The 16,020-nt window shown below is 39.3% G+C and overlaps 1 long non-coding RNA gene, 9 other non-coding genes and 1 pseudogene across 11 annotated transcripts; 3 read left to right on the forward strand and 8 right to left on the reverse strand.

Annotated features, from left to right (window-relative positions):
- The first annotated feature begins 715 nt into the window (after positions 1-715).
- On the forward strand, positions 716-787 carry Trnaq-uug. Its single transcript has one exon. It is a non-coding gene; the product is annotated as a tRNA-Gln (tRNA).
- Positions 788-1,336: 549 nt separating this feature from the next.
- Trnar-ucg lies at positions 1,337-1,409 on the reverse strand. Its single transcript has one exon. It is a non-coding gene; the product is annotated as a tRNA-Arg (tRNA).
- A 517-nt stretch (positions 1,410-1,926) lies between these two features.
- Trnap-ugg lies at positions 1,927-1,998 on the reverse strand. The gene has a single exon. It is a non-coding gene; the product is annotated as a tRNA-Pro (tRNA).
- Positions 1,999-2,135: 137 nt separating this feature from the next.
- On the reverse strand, positions 2,136-2,241 carry Trnay-gua. Its single transcript has 2 exons — positions 2,205-2,241; positions 2,136-2,171 (listed from the first exon to the last, which is right to left on the reverse strand). It is a non-coding gene; the product is annotated as a tRNA-Tyr (tRNA).
- Positions 2,242-3,009: 768 nt separating this feature from the next.
- Trnaq-uug lies at positions 3,010-3,081 on the forward strand. The gene has a single exon. It is a non-coding gene; the product is annotated as a tRNA-Gln (tRNA).
- Positions 3,082-3,631: 550 nt separating this feature from the next.
- Trnar-ucg lies at positions 3,632-3,704 on the reverse strand. The gene has a single exon. It is a non-coding gene; the product is annotated as a tRNA-Arg (tRNA).
- A 517-nt stretch (positions 3,705-4,221) lies between these two features.
- Positions 4,222-4,293, reverse strand: Trnap-ugg. Its single transcript has one exon. It is a non-coding gene; the product is annotated as a tRNA-Pro (tRNA).
- A 137-nt stretch (positions 4,294-4,430) lies between these two features.
- On the reverse strand, positions 4,431-4,536 carry Trnay-gua. The gene is made up of 2 exons: positions 4,500-4,536; positions 4,431-4,466 (listed from the first exon to the last, which is right to left on the reverse strand). It is a non-coding gene; the product is annotated as a tRNA-Tyr (tRNA).
- A 767-nt stretch (positions 4,537-5,303) lies between these two features.
- Positions 5,304-5,375, forward strand: Trnaq-uug. The gene has a single exon. It is a non-coding gene; the product is annotated as a tRNA-Gln (tRNA).
- Positions 5,376-7,870: 2,495 nt separating this feature from the next.
- On the reverse strand, positions 7,871-8,831 carry LOC116920704. Of its 2 annotated transcripts, none has more exons than XR_006645566.1 (4): positions 8,672-8,831; positions 8,546-8,612; positions 8,341-8,484; positions 7,871-8,267 (listed from the first exon to the last, which is right to left on the reverse strand). It is a non-coding gene; the product is annotated as an uncharacterized LOC116920704 (long non-coding RNA). The 2 variants fall into 2 exon arrangements; XR_006645567.1 differs by having other exon boundaries at positions 7,871-8,262; positions 8,672-8,830.
- A 6,321-nt stretch (positions 8,832-15,152) lies between these two features.
- The window catches only part of LOC123471336, a 5,930-nt pseudogene continuing 5,062 nt past the window's right edge, over positions 15,153-16,020 (reverse strand).

The following is a 16,020-nucleotide window of genomic DNA, read 5'->3' on the forward strand; positions in this document are numbered from 1 at the left end:
TTCAGCATTGCGTAGTATGGTAATGAACTTGATATGTTGGGTCGCAATCCATCTTACCCGTATTTGGCTGTTTTTTTTATGCTAAGTATGAATATCTCATAAAATGCTTTTCTATGTTATCAGCTATGTTCACAAGAACCTTTTTGTAAAGCCTTACGCCCTCTTGCTTACCGATTACGCCTTGAGGAACTGCATCTGGATGGCATTTGGTTACGTCTAAAACTTAGAGGTAAAACAGCGAGGCCGTGAGTGTGGGTTGGAGTTAAAAACTGTTAGTCCTGGTAGTTGATTATTCTTGGATTTTATTATTGAAGCAAACCAGAATTAACTTGAAAAAAAAACTGTTTTAACAATTCACGGAAAACTAAATTCTTTTCGGGCTCCATTGAAGAAATGAAAATCAATGTGCCAGTATGCATTACTGTTTGTATTCAAAATTTGATGATTCAAATCAACAACTTTCAAGCAGTTGCTACTAACTAACTATTTATCGCATTGTGTCCGCCCATGTTTACTGGTTGGTTCATCCGACGCCATCCACTGTCGTTAAGGCGTAAAAACCGAAGCAGTTTGATATACACGCCTTACACCTTACTTTCTTAATGACTCATTTTCGCCTATTGGATGGATCAGAGCTTACGCCTTACACCTTAAGCACCTTCCGTAAGGTCGTAAGGCGTAAGAAGAGTCCCCTTGCGGATATGTGTGCAACAGCGGTTCCATGGTGTAATGGTTATCACATCAGACTTTGACTCTGATAATCTGAGTTCGATTCTCAGTGGAACCTTAACTTTTGACCTTATTGCCCTTAAAAGACTATTCATAGTTGGCAATAAGTAACGACTAAGATTTTTAAAGCCTTTGATGTTTTATATGAAACGTAATTGGCTCATTGGTCTAGTAGTATGATACTTGCTTCGGGTGTGAGTGATCCCGGGTTCAATTCCCGGATGGGCCCACAATCATTTCTTTAATCTGGTGGATTTACAAGTGATATTTTGGCTGTTTCTCTAAAGTTACTATAGCCAACCGAGATCACAGAAAATACTTAAGACCTACCTGTTCTTGTTTCAGCAGGATTAGGATGTGCTTAGTCGTTGCGTTTAGAAATCATCGTCGTGAGGTGCAAAGTTTACATGGAATGGTAAAGTATGCGTAATTCTCGCTCTCCGATGTACTTCTTTACCCCATACCTTGGTACGTCCTTGAGGCATCGCACACAACTAGGAGTAAAGGCAGGGAATGGGTCGGAAATAGTTCGTTGCTGTGAAATGTATTTCTGTTTTGCCATTAGAGCTGTATCTTCGGTGTGGTAAAATAGACTTTGAAACACAACTGATCGTAGCAGGACTCGAACCTGCAATCTTCGGATCCGAAGTCCGACGCCTTATCCATTAGGCCACACGACCATGTTAAACTCGAGACATTGAATGTTGATATAAAAATGATCATCCCTGTGTTGGGTAAAAGATAATCTTTCAAGAAAAATGTAAAATCAAAATTTAAGGAATGGCAGCGATGGGATTCGAACCCATGCCTCCGAATAGACTGGTGCCTTAAACCAGCGCCTTAGACCGCTCGGCCACGCTACCCTATATGTTATGGGGAGCAGATGTTTCCTCAGCCGGAAATAGCCAGTTTACCATTAGAAAATGAGAATCGATGTCGTAGATTGCTTAGCAACTTTGTTTGGTATTATCGTATGACCTGAAATTCTTCGTCTTATCTAATGTCAGAAGGATTATCTAAATTTGAAATGAATAAATTTTCATATTATGACGAACACAGACACTCGAAAGTTAATTTAGAATAAGTTGAGAAGAATTCAACTCGTGCGATAAGAGAGTTCACGAGCTGTAATCGATATTGTAATACGACAAATTTCCGAAAGCAAGCTCATTTAAGAACCAATTCTTTAAACATTTAGGGCTCATCCGGGATTTGAACCCGGGGCCTCCTACACCCAAAGCAGGAATCATACCACTAGACCAATGAGCCATATGTAATGACACGCATATTTTTTAGATTATTTTCTATTGTAGATTTTGACGTAATATTGGCTATGTTTAAGTGAAAGTAATCATTCCTTACATTCAATTTCACTTATTGTTAATAACATCTATTTTCAATCTATTTCCTTCGAGCCGGAGTTGAACCAGCGACCTATGGATAACTAACAATTTATTTCTAATATATTTTTATCTCTACAGTCCACCGCTCTACCAACTGAGCTATCGAAGGATGGCATACTAACACGAGCAACGTAAACTTCATATTACTACACATAAACTCCGTTCAGCATTGCGTAGTATGGTAATGAACTTGATATGTTGGGTCGCAATCCATCTTACCCGTATTTGGCTGTTTTTTTTATGCTAAGTATGAATATCTCATAAAATGCTTTTCTATGTTATCAGCTATGTTCACAAGAACCTTTTTGTAAAGCCTTACGCCCTCTTGCTTACCGATTACGCCTTGAGGAACTGCATCTGGATGGCATTTGGTTACGTCTAAAACTTAGAGGTAAAACAGCGAGGCCGTGAGTGTGGGTTGGAGTTAAAAACTGTTAGTCCTGGTAGTTGATTATTCTTGGATTTTATTATTGAAGCAAACCAGAATTAACTTGAAAAAAAAACTGTTTTAACAATTCACGGAAAACTAAATTCTTTTCGGGCTCCATTGAAGAAATGAAAATCAATGTGCCAGTATGCATTACTGTTTGTATTCAAAATTTGATGATTCAAATCAACAACTTTCAAGCAGTTGCTACTAACTAACTATTTATCGCATTGTGTCCGCCCATGTTTACTGGTTGGTTCATCCGACGCCATCCACTGTCGTTAAGGCGTAAAAACCGAAGCAGTTTGATATACACGCCTTACACCTTACTTTCTTAATGACTCATTTTCGCCTATTGGATGGATCAGAGCTTACGCCTTACACCTTAAGCACCTTCCGTAAGGTCGTAAGGCGTAAGAAGAGTCCCCTTGCGGATATGTGTGCAACAGCGGTTCCATGGTGTAATGGTTATCACATCAGACTTTGACTCTGATAATCTGAGTTCGATTCTCAGTGGAACCTTAACTTTTGACCTTATTGCCCTTAAAAGACTATTCATAGTTGGCAATAAGTAACGACTAAGATTTTTTAAAGCCTTTGATGTTTTATATGAAACGTAATTGGCTCATTGGTCTAGTAGTATGATACTTGCTTCGGGTGTGAGTGATCCCGGGTTCAATTCCCGGATGGGCCCACAATCATTTCTTTAATCTGGTGGATTTACAAGTGATATTTTGGCTGTTTCTCTAAAGTTACTATAGCCAACCGAGATCACAGAAAATACTTAAGACCTACCTGTTCTTGTTTCAGCAGGATTAGGATGTGCTTAGTCGTTGCGTTTAGAAATCATCGTCGTGAGGTGCAAAGTTTACATGGAATGGTAAAGTATGCGTAATTCTCGCTCTCCGATGTACTTCTTTACCCCATACCTTGGTACGTCCTTGAGGCATCGCACACAACTAGGAGTAAAGGCAGGGAATGGGTCGGAAATAGTTCGTTGCTGTGAAATGTATTTCTGTTTTGCCATTAGAGCTGTATCTTCGGTGTGGTAAAATAGACTTTGAAACACAACTGATCGTAGCAGGACTCGAACCTGCAATCTTCGGATCCGAAGTCCGACGCCTTATCCATTAGGCCACACGACCATGTTAAACTCGAGACATTGAATGTTGATATAAAAATGATCATCCCTGTGTTGGGTAAAAGATAATCTTTCAAGAAAAATGTAAAATCAAAATTTAAGGAATGGCAGCGATGGGATTCGAACCCATGCCTCCGAATAGACTGGTGCCTTAAACCAGCGCCTTAGACCGCTCGGCCACGCTACCCTATATGTTATGGGGAGCAGATGTTTCCTCAGCCGGAAATAGCCAGTTTACCATTAGAAAATGAGAATCGATGTCGTAGATTGCTTAGCAACTTTGTTTGGTATTATCGTATGACCTGAAATTCTTCGTCTTATCTAATGTCAGAAGGATTATCTAAATTTGAAATGAATAAATTTTCATATTATGACGAACACAGACACTCGAAAGTTAATTTAGAATAAGTTGAGAAGAATTCAACTCGTGCGATAAGAGAGTTCACGAGCTGTAATCGATATTGTAATACGACAAATTTCCGAAAGCAAGCTCATTTAAGAACCAATTCTTTAAACATTTAGGGCTCATCCGGGATTTGAACCCGGGGCCTCCTACACCCAAAGCAGGAATCATACCACTAGACCAATGAGCCATATGTAATGACACGCATATTTTTTAGATTATTTTCTATTGTAGATTTTGACGTAATATTGGCTATGTTTAAGTGAAAGTAATCATTCCTTACATTCAATTTCACTTATTGTTAATAACATCTATTTTCAATCTATTTCCTTCGAGCCGGAGTTGAACCAGCGACCTATGGATAACTAACAATTTATTTCTAATATATTTTTATCTCTACAGTCCACCGCTCTACCAACTGAGCTATCGAAGGATGGCATACTAACACGAGCAACGTAAACTTCATATTACTACACATAAACTCCGTTCAGCATTGCGTAGTATGGTAATGAACTTGATATGTTGGGTCGCAATCCATCTTACCCGTATTTGGCTGTTTTTTTATGCTAAGTATGAATATCTCATAAAATGCTTTTCTATGTTATCAGCTATGTTCACAAGAACCTTTTTGTAAAGCCTTACGCCCTCTTGCTTACCGATTACGCCTTGAGGAACTGCATCTGGATGGCATTTGGTTACGTCTAAAACTTAGAGGTAAAACAGCGAGGCCGTGAGTGTGGGTTGGAGTTAAAAACTGTTAGTCCTGGTAGTTGATTATTCTTGGATTTTATTATTGAAGCAAACCAGAATTAACTTGAAAAAAAAACTGTTTTAACAATTCACGGAAAACTAAATTCTTTTCGGGCTCCATTGAAGAAATGAAAATCAATGTGCCAGTATGCATTACTGTTTGTATTCAAAATTTGATGATTCAAATCAACAACTTTCAAGCAGTTGCTACTAACTAACTATTTATCGCATTGTGTCCGCCCATGTTTACTGGTTGGTTCATCCGACGCCATCCACTGTCGTTAAGGCGTAAAAACCGAAGCAGTTTGATATACACGCCTTACACCTTACTTTCTTAATGACTCATTTTCGCCTATTGGATGGATCAGAGCTTACGCCTTACACCTTAAGCACCTTCCGTAAGGTCGTAAGGCGTAAGAAGAGTCCCCTTGCGGATATGTGTGCAACAGCGGTTCCATGGTGTAATGGTTATCACATCAGACTTTGACTCTGATAATCTGAGATCGATTCTCAGTGGAACCTTAACTTTTGACCTTATTGCCCTTAAAAGACTATTCATAGTTGGTTCTTCTTCTTCTTCTTCTTCTTCTTCTTCTTCTTCTTCTTCTTCTTCTTCTTCTTCTTCTTCTTCTTCTTCTTCTTCTTCTTCTTCTTCTTCTTCTTCTTCTTCTTCTTCTTCTTCTTCTTCTTCTTCTTCTTCTTCTTCTTCTTCTTCTTCTTCTTCTTCTTCTTCTTCTTCTTCTTCTTCTTCTTCTTCTTCTTCTTCTTCTTCTTCTTCTTCTTCTTCTTCTTCTTCTTCTTCTTCTTCTTCTTCTTCTTCTTCTTCTTCTTCTTCTTCTTCTTCTTCTTCTTCTTCTTCTTCTTCTTCTTCTTCTTCTTCTTCTTCTTCTTCTTCTTCTTCTTCTTCTTCTTCTTCTTCTTCTTCTTCTTCTTCTTCTTCTTCTTCTTCTTCTTCTTCTTCTTCTTCTTCTTCTTCTTCTTCTTCTTCTTCTTCTTCTTCTTCTTCTTCTTCTTCTTCTTCTTCTTCTTCTTCTTCTTCTTCTTCTTCTTCTTCTTCTTCTTCTTCTTCTTCTTCTTCTTCTTCTTCTTCTTCTTCTTCTTATTCTTCTTCTTCTTCTTCTTCTTCTTCTTCTTCTTCTTCTTCTTCTTCTTCTTCTTCTTCTTCTTCTTCTTCTTCTTCTTCTTCTTCTTCTTCTTCTTCTTCTTCTTCTTCTTCTTCTTCTTCTTCTTCTTCTTCTTCTTCTTCTTCTTCTTCTTCTTCTTCTTCTTCTTCTTCTTCTTCTTCTTCTTCTTCTTCTTCTTCTTCTTCTTCTTCTTCTTCTTCTTCTTCTTCTTCTTCTTCTTCTTCTTCTTCTTCTTCTTCTTCTTCTTCTTCTTCTTCTTCTTCTTCTTCTTCTTCTTCTTCTTCTTCTTCTTCTTCTTCTTCTTCTTCTTCTTCTTCTTCTTCTTCTTCTTCTTCTTCTTCTTCTTCTTCTTCTTATTCTTCTTCTTCTTCTTCTTCTTCTTCTTCTTCTTCTTCTTCTTCTTCTTCTTCTTCTTCTTCTTCTTCTTCTTCTTCTTCTTCTTCTTCTTCTTCTTCTTCTTCTTCTTCTTCTTCTTCTTCTTCTTCTTCTTCTTCTTCTTCTTCTTCTTCTTCTTCTTCTTCTTCTTCTTCTTCTTCTTCTTCTTCTTCTTCTTCTTCTTCTTCTTCTTCTTCTTCTTCTTCTTCTTCTTCTTCTTCTTCTTCTTCTTCTTCTTCTTCTTCTTCTTCTTCTTCTTCTTCTTCTTCTTCTTCTTCTTCTTCTTCTTCTTCTTCTTCTTCTTCTTCTTCTTCTTCTTCTTCTTCTTCTTCTTCTTCTTCTTCTTCTTCTTCTTCTTCTTCTTCTTCTTCTTCTTCTTCTTCTTCTTCTTCTTCTTCTTCTTCTTCTTCTTCTTCTTCTTCTTCTTCTTCTTCTTCTTCTTCTTCTTCTTCTTCTTCTTCTTCTTCTTCTTCTTCTTCTTCTTCTTTCTTCTTCTTCTTCTTCTTCTTCTTCTTCTTCTTCTTCTTTAAATAAATATTGTTTATTATTATTAATATTTATTCTATTATTTTAAATATTTATTCTATTATTACGCACCTTACTATTTTATGAGAGAAATTGCGGCTTGCGGCCATGTTTGTATCTCGATACAAAAATGGCTTCTAGCCGCAAAGCTATCTTAAAACCATATGGTGCGTTCGTAAAACAAGGGGGTACGCGCTTCGCCCTTGCTCTATTATGCGTTAATTGTTCGATTAAAAGGATTTAATAGTACATGGCGCCTAGAACAAAGATTGTTTTTTATTACATCCACGTCATTAAAAAATCCGTGGAATAATTGATGTAATAAAGTGGAATCCACAATATCCGAATTAAATCCTTAGCTAAAAAATGTTTAAATAAAAAGAATATCCACGATAGCTAATCAGTACACTTGTATAGTATAGGCTCTAGAATCAGAATTTGTTTAAATTGAATTACAACATCAAATAATGTTGAAGTATGAATCGGGTTCAGCAACTACTTCTGCTAGTTGGGAAAACCCACTTACGCCTAAGAGGAGTGGAGACCCTACTGTCAAAGTACTGGGTGTAATCGGGCTCGCCTGCTCTCTGTGTTCTGATATCTTTTCATGTAACATTGTAATTTTCCCTGCTCTCTTAAATATAACTACTGGAAACCTATTGCAATACTTGTCAATGCCTGTATATATATATATATAGATATAGTGTCATACTTCATCAGGTTATGGGCCCAGTATGCTTATATAAGTTTAAGATTGACAGAACAACAATGCCCGAGATGAAGTATTTGATTTCTTAATGGAAAATGCAATTGAGCAAGAGGCCAAGGCTATTATTCCCCAGGTAGTTTTGCTTATATTCCTCATATTCTACACCTACTTACTAGGCTATTTCCTCTAAAAACCTTTCTCTTAACACTATATACACTTAACTGGATTTATGTGTACCTAATATTAGAATGGAAATACAAAGAATAATTGAAAAAAACAACATAAAAAATTGAATCCACTTAATTTAATCAGAATAGATGGGCGGACATCGATAACCGAGAAGGAGAAGTGATTAGGGCAGTCAATTGGGAGCCAAATGCGGAACAACATATCAATGCTGAGATTGATATGTAACAGGCACTAGTAATTAATGACATGTCAATCATACCTCAACCTTTAGAAGAACAGCCCACAAGAAGATCAAAACGTCAACTACCCTACGTAAACTACAAGGAAGACACATCAGATGGATCCGAAATAGAAGAAGGTACGAGGGCAGTCCTTGAGACAATGGTGTTAGAACATGATCCATCAACACCGTATAACCCAGTTAGTGCTCTTCTCCTGGAACTATACATCCCAATCAGCATTAATGACGCAATGTCCTGCCCAGAATCTAAACTTTGGAAAGAGGCCATTCAAGAGGAGTATAAATCACTCATGGAAAACAAAACCTGGGATGTTATTCCATTACCACAATGCTCTAGCGAGAGAATGAAATAGTCGAGGCGGGAGGGAGTAGGCCGATCGATTGCTTCTAATCAACCCACGGATTTATTTGTCAATTTTGCAATCACATGCAAGCAATGGAACCGAATACAGCAAAAGCACAAATTGCCTAAGTTAAGACAGAATTAACATACACAGACTTCAATTGAAATAAAAAAACTAGCTCTCACCTAGCATCCACAATTTGGAGCCGGTCAATAAGGCAATCATAGACACAAATCAATTCTAGGGCCTAATCTATGTACACGAGAATAATGTTAGCCCATCACGCACATAAAATATATATACAAAATTACCTCAAAGGCTCAAATGAGGAACAGGAAATCACAAGGTGAGAATTCGCACCAATACAGAGTAAAACGAGTCGTCAATGGCTATACAAGCCCTAAAATGAATAATGACTACTTTCTGTGTCTGACAAGATACTTCATTGCAACATCAGCTGTTCTCTACTGCACCGACAAGTGGCCCACCTGGCGGCCTATGAAATTAATCGATACTTCAGACTTAAACTAACATGGGAAAACATGAATTAAATATACATTTCAAATTAAACATTCCTTTTCTCTGGAACAACAAGGTAGAAAAGCAATTAAAAGCAAATGGATACTGGATTATAAACCTGGGACAAAACAAAATCTTGTTTTTAAATCCATTATGAAACAAAGAATTCTCTCAACAAATGAATACTAGATACCACAAATCAAATTATTGTCGGTATTTTTTTTACATGTAAAAATATCTGTTTTTCCAGGCTATTAATTAACACTAGAACCTTACATAAATTGGTTCGGTAAAATATTACATAGCAAATCTTGAGACAAAGCTTTGTCTCAAGAAGCATTGCGCGGGAGTAGACACAGAAGCCGTAAAAAAGGTATAAAAAACCTATAATGCCGTAAAAAAATATCAGTTCAAAGGAAAAAAAAAACAAAATAATGAAAACAAATTAAAATAATCTTTAGAAAACCCTTTGTCTGAATGAGTGACCCCTAACTAAGATAAAGGTTTGTCTCAAGATGTGGAGGATAGGTTGCCATAACCTCCATTCTTAGATGTTCCGAGCTGACCTCAATTCAGACGCAGTCTTTATCATTCTCAGCCTCCAACCCATCTAACAACAACCTTCTAATATCCATTTCTTTCTTCTTTTAAGACGCTGTTCCAGAAACGCAAGACAATCGTGAGGTATCGATTGAAGACCTTGGCAAAAAAAAAAACATCTGAGTATGTAGAGGGGCGTATTGACCATGTAGCTGCATGCCCGCCCTCTACTGGAAATTGATTGCTTTAGGTCAGCTGAATACACGTGTCAACAAACAACAAAAAGGGCTGCAAAATTACATCCACGCATGAAGAAATAACAGGTGAGCAAAAAAGTGGTTTAAGGCTTTACATTATGTAACGGTCCAGCAACATGGATGGGGTTCTGGAACATGGTCATAATAATATTTGAACAATATTAAGAGTTTTTTTTGTACACCTTGTCGTACGATGCAAATCGTAGTCGGCATTAGGTAAGCGCCTAACGTATTGAGCTGTGTCACTATCGGATTAAAAGTTATTTTCATCACTCCAGATAATTTTTCTCCTGAAATCAACGTTGTAATGAACATCTTCCTTGGCGAATTGAAGTATTTGTTGTCGATGGTGATCGGTAAGACATTTGTTTGGTAAAGTATCATTCCCCGTAGCCCAGCGTCACGAATTTTTCCCAACCGTGTCAACGGAACATGTAACTGAGGTTTCTTTAAAACCTTTCAAAGAATGAAAAAGGATTTAAAACGGGTAAAAACAAAAGCAAATCAAACACAATTTTAAAAAGTAGCAAGCCTTTTAAACAGGTATCAGCGGATATTATTGAAGGGTTAGTTTTTTGACAATTTCGTATGGACGGCAAGAACGGGGCTTCGTTTTTATCCTAAACGTCCATCTTCTTGAAATCTTGCAGCCCATTTCCACAAGAATTTCATTGTTCAAGCCAGAGTTGCAAGAAGGAACTACAACAATGGGTTAACTAAGACTGTTTAACTTTTGATGTAAATATTCTAGTATGGATTAGATGGTGATCCTTTGGGTGAGAATGGAGTGTTGAGAACTCCTAGAAGTATTACCCAGAAGTTTTGGAATTTGACAATCCTACAGTATTTGCAACAGCAATCCCGGTAATTAATAGTTCTTGTTTTTACCATCTTATTACTTCTTTTCACTGTGTATTGTAATATTAAAATCCAAATTTGAGGGTGGTGAGGGTGGTGACAACGACAATGTATCTAATCTGGTAGGGAACGTCGCTGCCCGACAACAAATAGAGCAGAGAATAGCAAGAAGGTGTAACAACCATGATGAAAAATGTGTTTTGAATGACCACTTTGATTTTTATACCGATTAAATGCAAAGTGTAGTTGCTGTTGTAACAGAAAATAGCCATGAAAATTTGTGAAGGTAATAAAGACATAGAAGCAGTTGGCTTTTGTTAAATAGTAAACGATAAAAAAATTTTTTTTTGAGAAACTGCAGAAAAGGATTTATATTTCACTTTTAATCTAGGAGTTCTCCAGGAAATTCTTCAAGAAATCCCGGAAGAGTTATCTTGGAACTCCTCTTCGAAGATTAAATACCATCTGAAGGTCAACCGTCAAAATCATTTAGGCGATGAGCACGTAAGGGTCGCATTGCTGGCCATTAATGTAGTGTACCACTATAGAGATGCCCCTCTTTAAGTATTCGAATTCTTAAACGTTCGCATGGGGTCCAATCCTACCCCGATCGTAAGAAAGCGGGAGCTATTTCCCCTCGACTATCGACGCCCTAACCCATCACTTAGAGCAACCCCGTATGAGAATATCAAAGAACAATTGGTCGACGTCCAAAACATGATTTTGTTAAACTGGCACCACACAGTTCCGAACAACTCGAGCTAAGCACCGGGAAGTCTATAGATTTCACCCAAAGAGAAGATCTGTCAGATAAATCCATCTCATCGTGCTGTAGATAACACCTACGCTCCCCACTTTAACCCGCTCACCACTTCTCTTGCCAACCATGTTTCACAACCACGCTCTACATCCAACACCGATAGCGACACCGATACTCTCCATCAATGGGATGGCGACAAGCAAAAGCTTTCAGAGTAGTCTGGCACTTTCGTCCAGGCTTACAAAATTGAGTTGCTTTCTCTTGGAAGCAGGCATAGAGATGAAGATGGCGACTAACACCGCCCGGACCCTCTACCGTACTCCCTATCTCAGCGCTGCAAGGGTTCACCCCTTTATCAGACCCGCAGTTGGGCTATAACTCATCCTCCTCTCAACCCCACTTCCACAACCCCGTTCACTACATCAGGACAACCTTCCCGAATCAATGCCCGTCTAGGTTTCGTAGCCTCTACTCCAGTAAACCTTAACAATTTATCAATCCGTATCCAAAAGCCCCACCACTCAAAAAATAAGAATGTTAGTAAGAATTACACATTCAAAGCATTATTAGACAGTGGAAGGAAAAGCCTCATCAACAGTACGCTTTTTGACAGGCTTCTACTGCAGGAAGAACACTTGCAATATTCAAAGAAAGTAGCCGTAGACATCTTTGACATCAGCAACAGGCCCCTGATCTGACAGCGAACCATAGTAGTAAATGTTATCGCTGAGAATGAAAGGCCCCGTGAACCCTTCCAGCAACAGTTAATCGTCTTTCACAGGGAATTATGGAAGAATGCGTACTAGGTTAGACGCCCTTTATGAAAATAAGTTTATGATCGACGGTCGTTAGCAGACTGCCTATCCAGTGAGGGAGTCTGATCAACTCCAAAACGTGAACTAACGAATCATGATGGCTGCCAATGGAATAAAAATACCTTTATCATCTGCACGCTTGATGAAGAACGCGAATTGTCCCGTAAAGCTCTCGAAACAGCATGTTTTCTTTTCAAAGACTCCCAACTACCCCCCGGGCTTCTTTTGACCCTTTCGTCTCAACGAAGTCAGATAAGGAAATATTTCAGATCGTTTTTGGTCAGCAGGACCAACCGTACCATCGACCTTCGTCGCTACACTATTCTGGGACACGTGTCCTTTAAGACGCATACTCACGTTGCGTCCTGCTCCAACCAGCCTAAAACTCTCCACACGAATGTCTTGAGGTTTCACTTCCAGACGTCGCAGAGGACGTCACGAGCAGTTTGCGCAAACTTCTAGCAAATCATCATGTTCGCATTCAAAACCAGTGACCTGGACAACACAAGGTTAATTAAATACGTTAGTGATACACAAGAACAGGGCCCTTCCAGAGACCCTTTAGGGCATTCCTTCCTCAAAAGGAAGTCTCGAAGAAGAACAAGACAACAACATCCGTCCATCGATTCTCTTTGGACTGCCCCAAAACGTTCTAGAAAACAAGAAGACCGAAGACGCTCGACTGTGCATAGACTATCGGAAACTGAATGTTCTGACGAAGAAAGAATCTTTCCCCTTACCCCGAATTGATGACGTGCTAGATTTGCTGCACGGACAGCGATGCTTTTCCACTCTGGACTTAGCATCCGGGTATTGCGAGATAGACATGGAAGAAACGTCAAAAGAGAAGACCGCTTTAATCATGGAGAATAAGTTGTACAAGTGGTGGTCTTGCATTCGACCTCCCTAAAGCCCCAGGAACCTTCCACAGATTAATGAATGTTATCTTGCAAGTTGTAAATAGGAAAGACTTGTTTGGTCTACCTGGACGACATCATAATATTCTCGAAGACCAACGAAGACCACATAAACAATTTGAACAGGGTTTTCGAATTCTTAAATAATGCCATCCTCAGGGTAAAACTTTCGAAATGCAAATTCTTGGTAAATTCGGTGCCATATCAAGGCCATACTATTTCTGCGAACGGCATCGCGTCCGACTTAACCATAATCGATGTCCTGGCGAACTATAGGAAACCCTATATTTCAAAGAGATGCAGCCATTCCTGGGGCTTGCACATTATTACCGTTGATTTATCAAGTGTTTTTTCACCATTGTCCACCCAATGTTAAGCCAAATGATAGCACAAGCAAATGATGAGTTAGTGTGGGGCTCAACGGAGGAAGAAGCTTTTGAGTTCCTCAGAAAATACCTGACATCAGAGCCTATAATCACTTATCGAGACTTCACAAAGAAATTTTAAATCTCTACAACACTAGCGACTATGGGCGAGTGCGGTCCCTATCTCAGATGCATGAGGGAAAGGATCAACCAATCGCTTACGCCAGCCAGTAGACACCTTAATAAAGCCGTAGTGAAATATTCCACAATTGAAAGGAGGCTGCGGCGGTAATTTTCTGGAAAAACTTTTCCAGCCACTATTTTAGCAAGACCAGAATCTTCGTCATCGTCAGCAACCATAATCAGTTACAGTTGCGCAAAAGTTTAAAGACGAAACCAAGAAGGCTCTGACGAACTGAAGTACCACCCCCGGCAGAGTATATGACAATGCCGGATTTCCTGTCACAAATCCCAATCAACTCTTTCAAACCGCCCAAAAGACCGAGGACATCGTGTTCCGAAAACAGTAAAGAGATCCCGTCTGCAGCGGCATGAAACTACCTCTGGAGCCAAGACACTAAGTGAAAATAAAAGCACCTAAATCTGGGCAAAAGAAATTGATCTATATTCGATATCTGATGGTTTGCTGTCCCACCTCAATAAGCCAACGTCAAAGTAGAGTTTTGCCCAATAACAAGTGATAGTACTTCTTAGCCTAAGGAAGTCACTGCTAAAGAGGAGTATCACGACTCCCCACTCTCCGGTCATTTAGCCCATGAGAGGACTGTCCTACAGTCGCTGCATAAATATTACTTGTCAATGATGCTTTCCGACGTCAAGGAGTATTGCCTAGCTTATGAACCCTGTGCTCTCTAATGACGGTCCAACCTCTGAGCTTTCTTAAACTTGTTGGATCTAACATCAAAATGGTTCAACATGCTTTGGCTAGATTTCATGGGACTCATCCAACCCCACTCTTTACAAGGGAAATAACCACGTCCTCATAATCACCGATGATTTTGCAAATGGATAGAAGTTATTCCTTTACTGGATCAGTCAGCCTTGACAATAAGCCAAGCCAAAAAAGGACAAAATTATTCTTTATCAAGGATTCCCTAGGGCTATCGTTACCAATCCAGGGTTCGAACCTCACCTCAGAACTCGTCTTTTGTGTAAGAAGCTGGAAATTATACGGCTTATTAAATTAACCTCAAACCAACGGTCTCACGGAAAGGTAGAACAAAATGGTCGCAGAAAATGTCACGGTAGTATGTGGGATTCCCAAAATGGGAGAAATGTTGGGTTCACTAGCGTTCGCCTATAGAAACTCCATGCATTCCTCAACTTCAAACCTTCCTCTTCGTAAAGGACAACGTAGCTCAGGATAGGGAAAAACAGGGGGCTTCAATACGACAAGTTCACGCAAAAACAGAAATTCGGGATAGGTGATAAGGTACTCATTGATGTAAGAACACTGTAATGGGAATCTAACAATATTCTAAGTAGAGCATATCTACTTAATAATTCTTACACCCCTGATCAACCACGTCACGGACGGCAATGTCAATCAACGACAGTGAGCAGAACAGTTTGATACCTTTGTCTCGTGAAATACATCTCTCAGTAAACAGTATTATAGTAATTCATCATTAAACAAGGCTATTTACAACACCCATGGCAGACAGCAGTAAAAAAACTCATCCCACGATTCATGGGGCCATACCGAATCACAAAAGGAAATGACAGCACACCATGGGAAATTCAGAGGTACCGGCAAAGAGACACAGCTAGTTGATGTAAATCCGGATTAAACCACCCTATAAATCCATAATCTGCAATGAAGAACCCTGTGTTGAATTCGAAGACAACCGGAAGAAGACCACGCTTTCCGATCCCGCTAAAGGAACTCAAGTTCTCTTCCCCGGTTGACATAGAACACCCGAACAGAAAGATCTGAATCTCCAGACCTTCATGCCAACCCCTCTTTTCAGAAAGATTGGAAACCGAAAACTCTCACCAGAAATTGCTGTAGCCCGATGCCACTAGAATCAGTAGTTTCACCCTCCCTCGTAGAAGCACCACGCCTCGAGCGCCACCCAGTCTCCCACCCCGGGGAGTGCTCTAAGACCCCCATGCTACTTAGATTAGTCCCATACCTCCCACTTATAAAATAAGGCCATTTTTCCAATGCCTTTGCTTACATTAAGTAGGAAAACTGTAGTAGAACATGAAGATAGTTTCTTAATCCGTTTCATATATTTGTATGTCTAGATTATTTATGATTTCCCTACTCGCCCTTTCGTTCCTTGTCCCCCTCGGATGCGTTCAACGCCGCCGTCTGCAACTGTGACAACGTGGGGAACTTGGGGGGTCTGAAGGGTTTCCTGATGGTCGACGAGGAAGAGTGCACCTACCGCAACCTCTATCGCTGTTGTAGGGGTAGGTTGATTAGAGCCTTGTAGTGGGTTGCTATTGTTTTCTTAGGTTGGCTGTAGACGGTTTTCGTTCTTTTAGAAGATCCTTTGCTTTTACATAGTTATTATTAAATGAGGAAGACATAATAGTGCAGCCTTGGCTTCACTCTCAAGCTTTGAGACAAAAAATTAAATTTAGAAAGCAATACATGCTT

Source organism: Daphnia magna, linkage group LG4, assembly GCF_020631705.1.
Source record: "Daphnia magna isolate NIES linkage group LG4, ASM2063170v1.1, whole genome shotgun sequence".
NCBI lineage: Eukaryota > Metazoa > Arthropoda > Branchiopoda > Diplostraca > Daphniidae > Daphnia > Daphnia magna.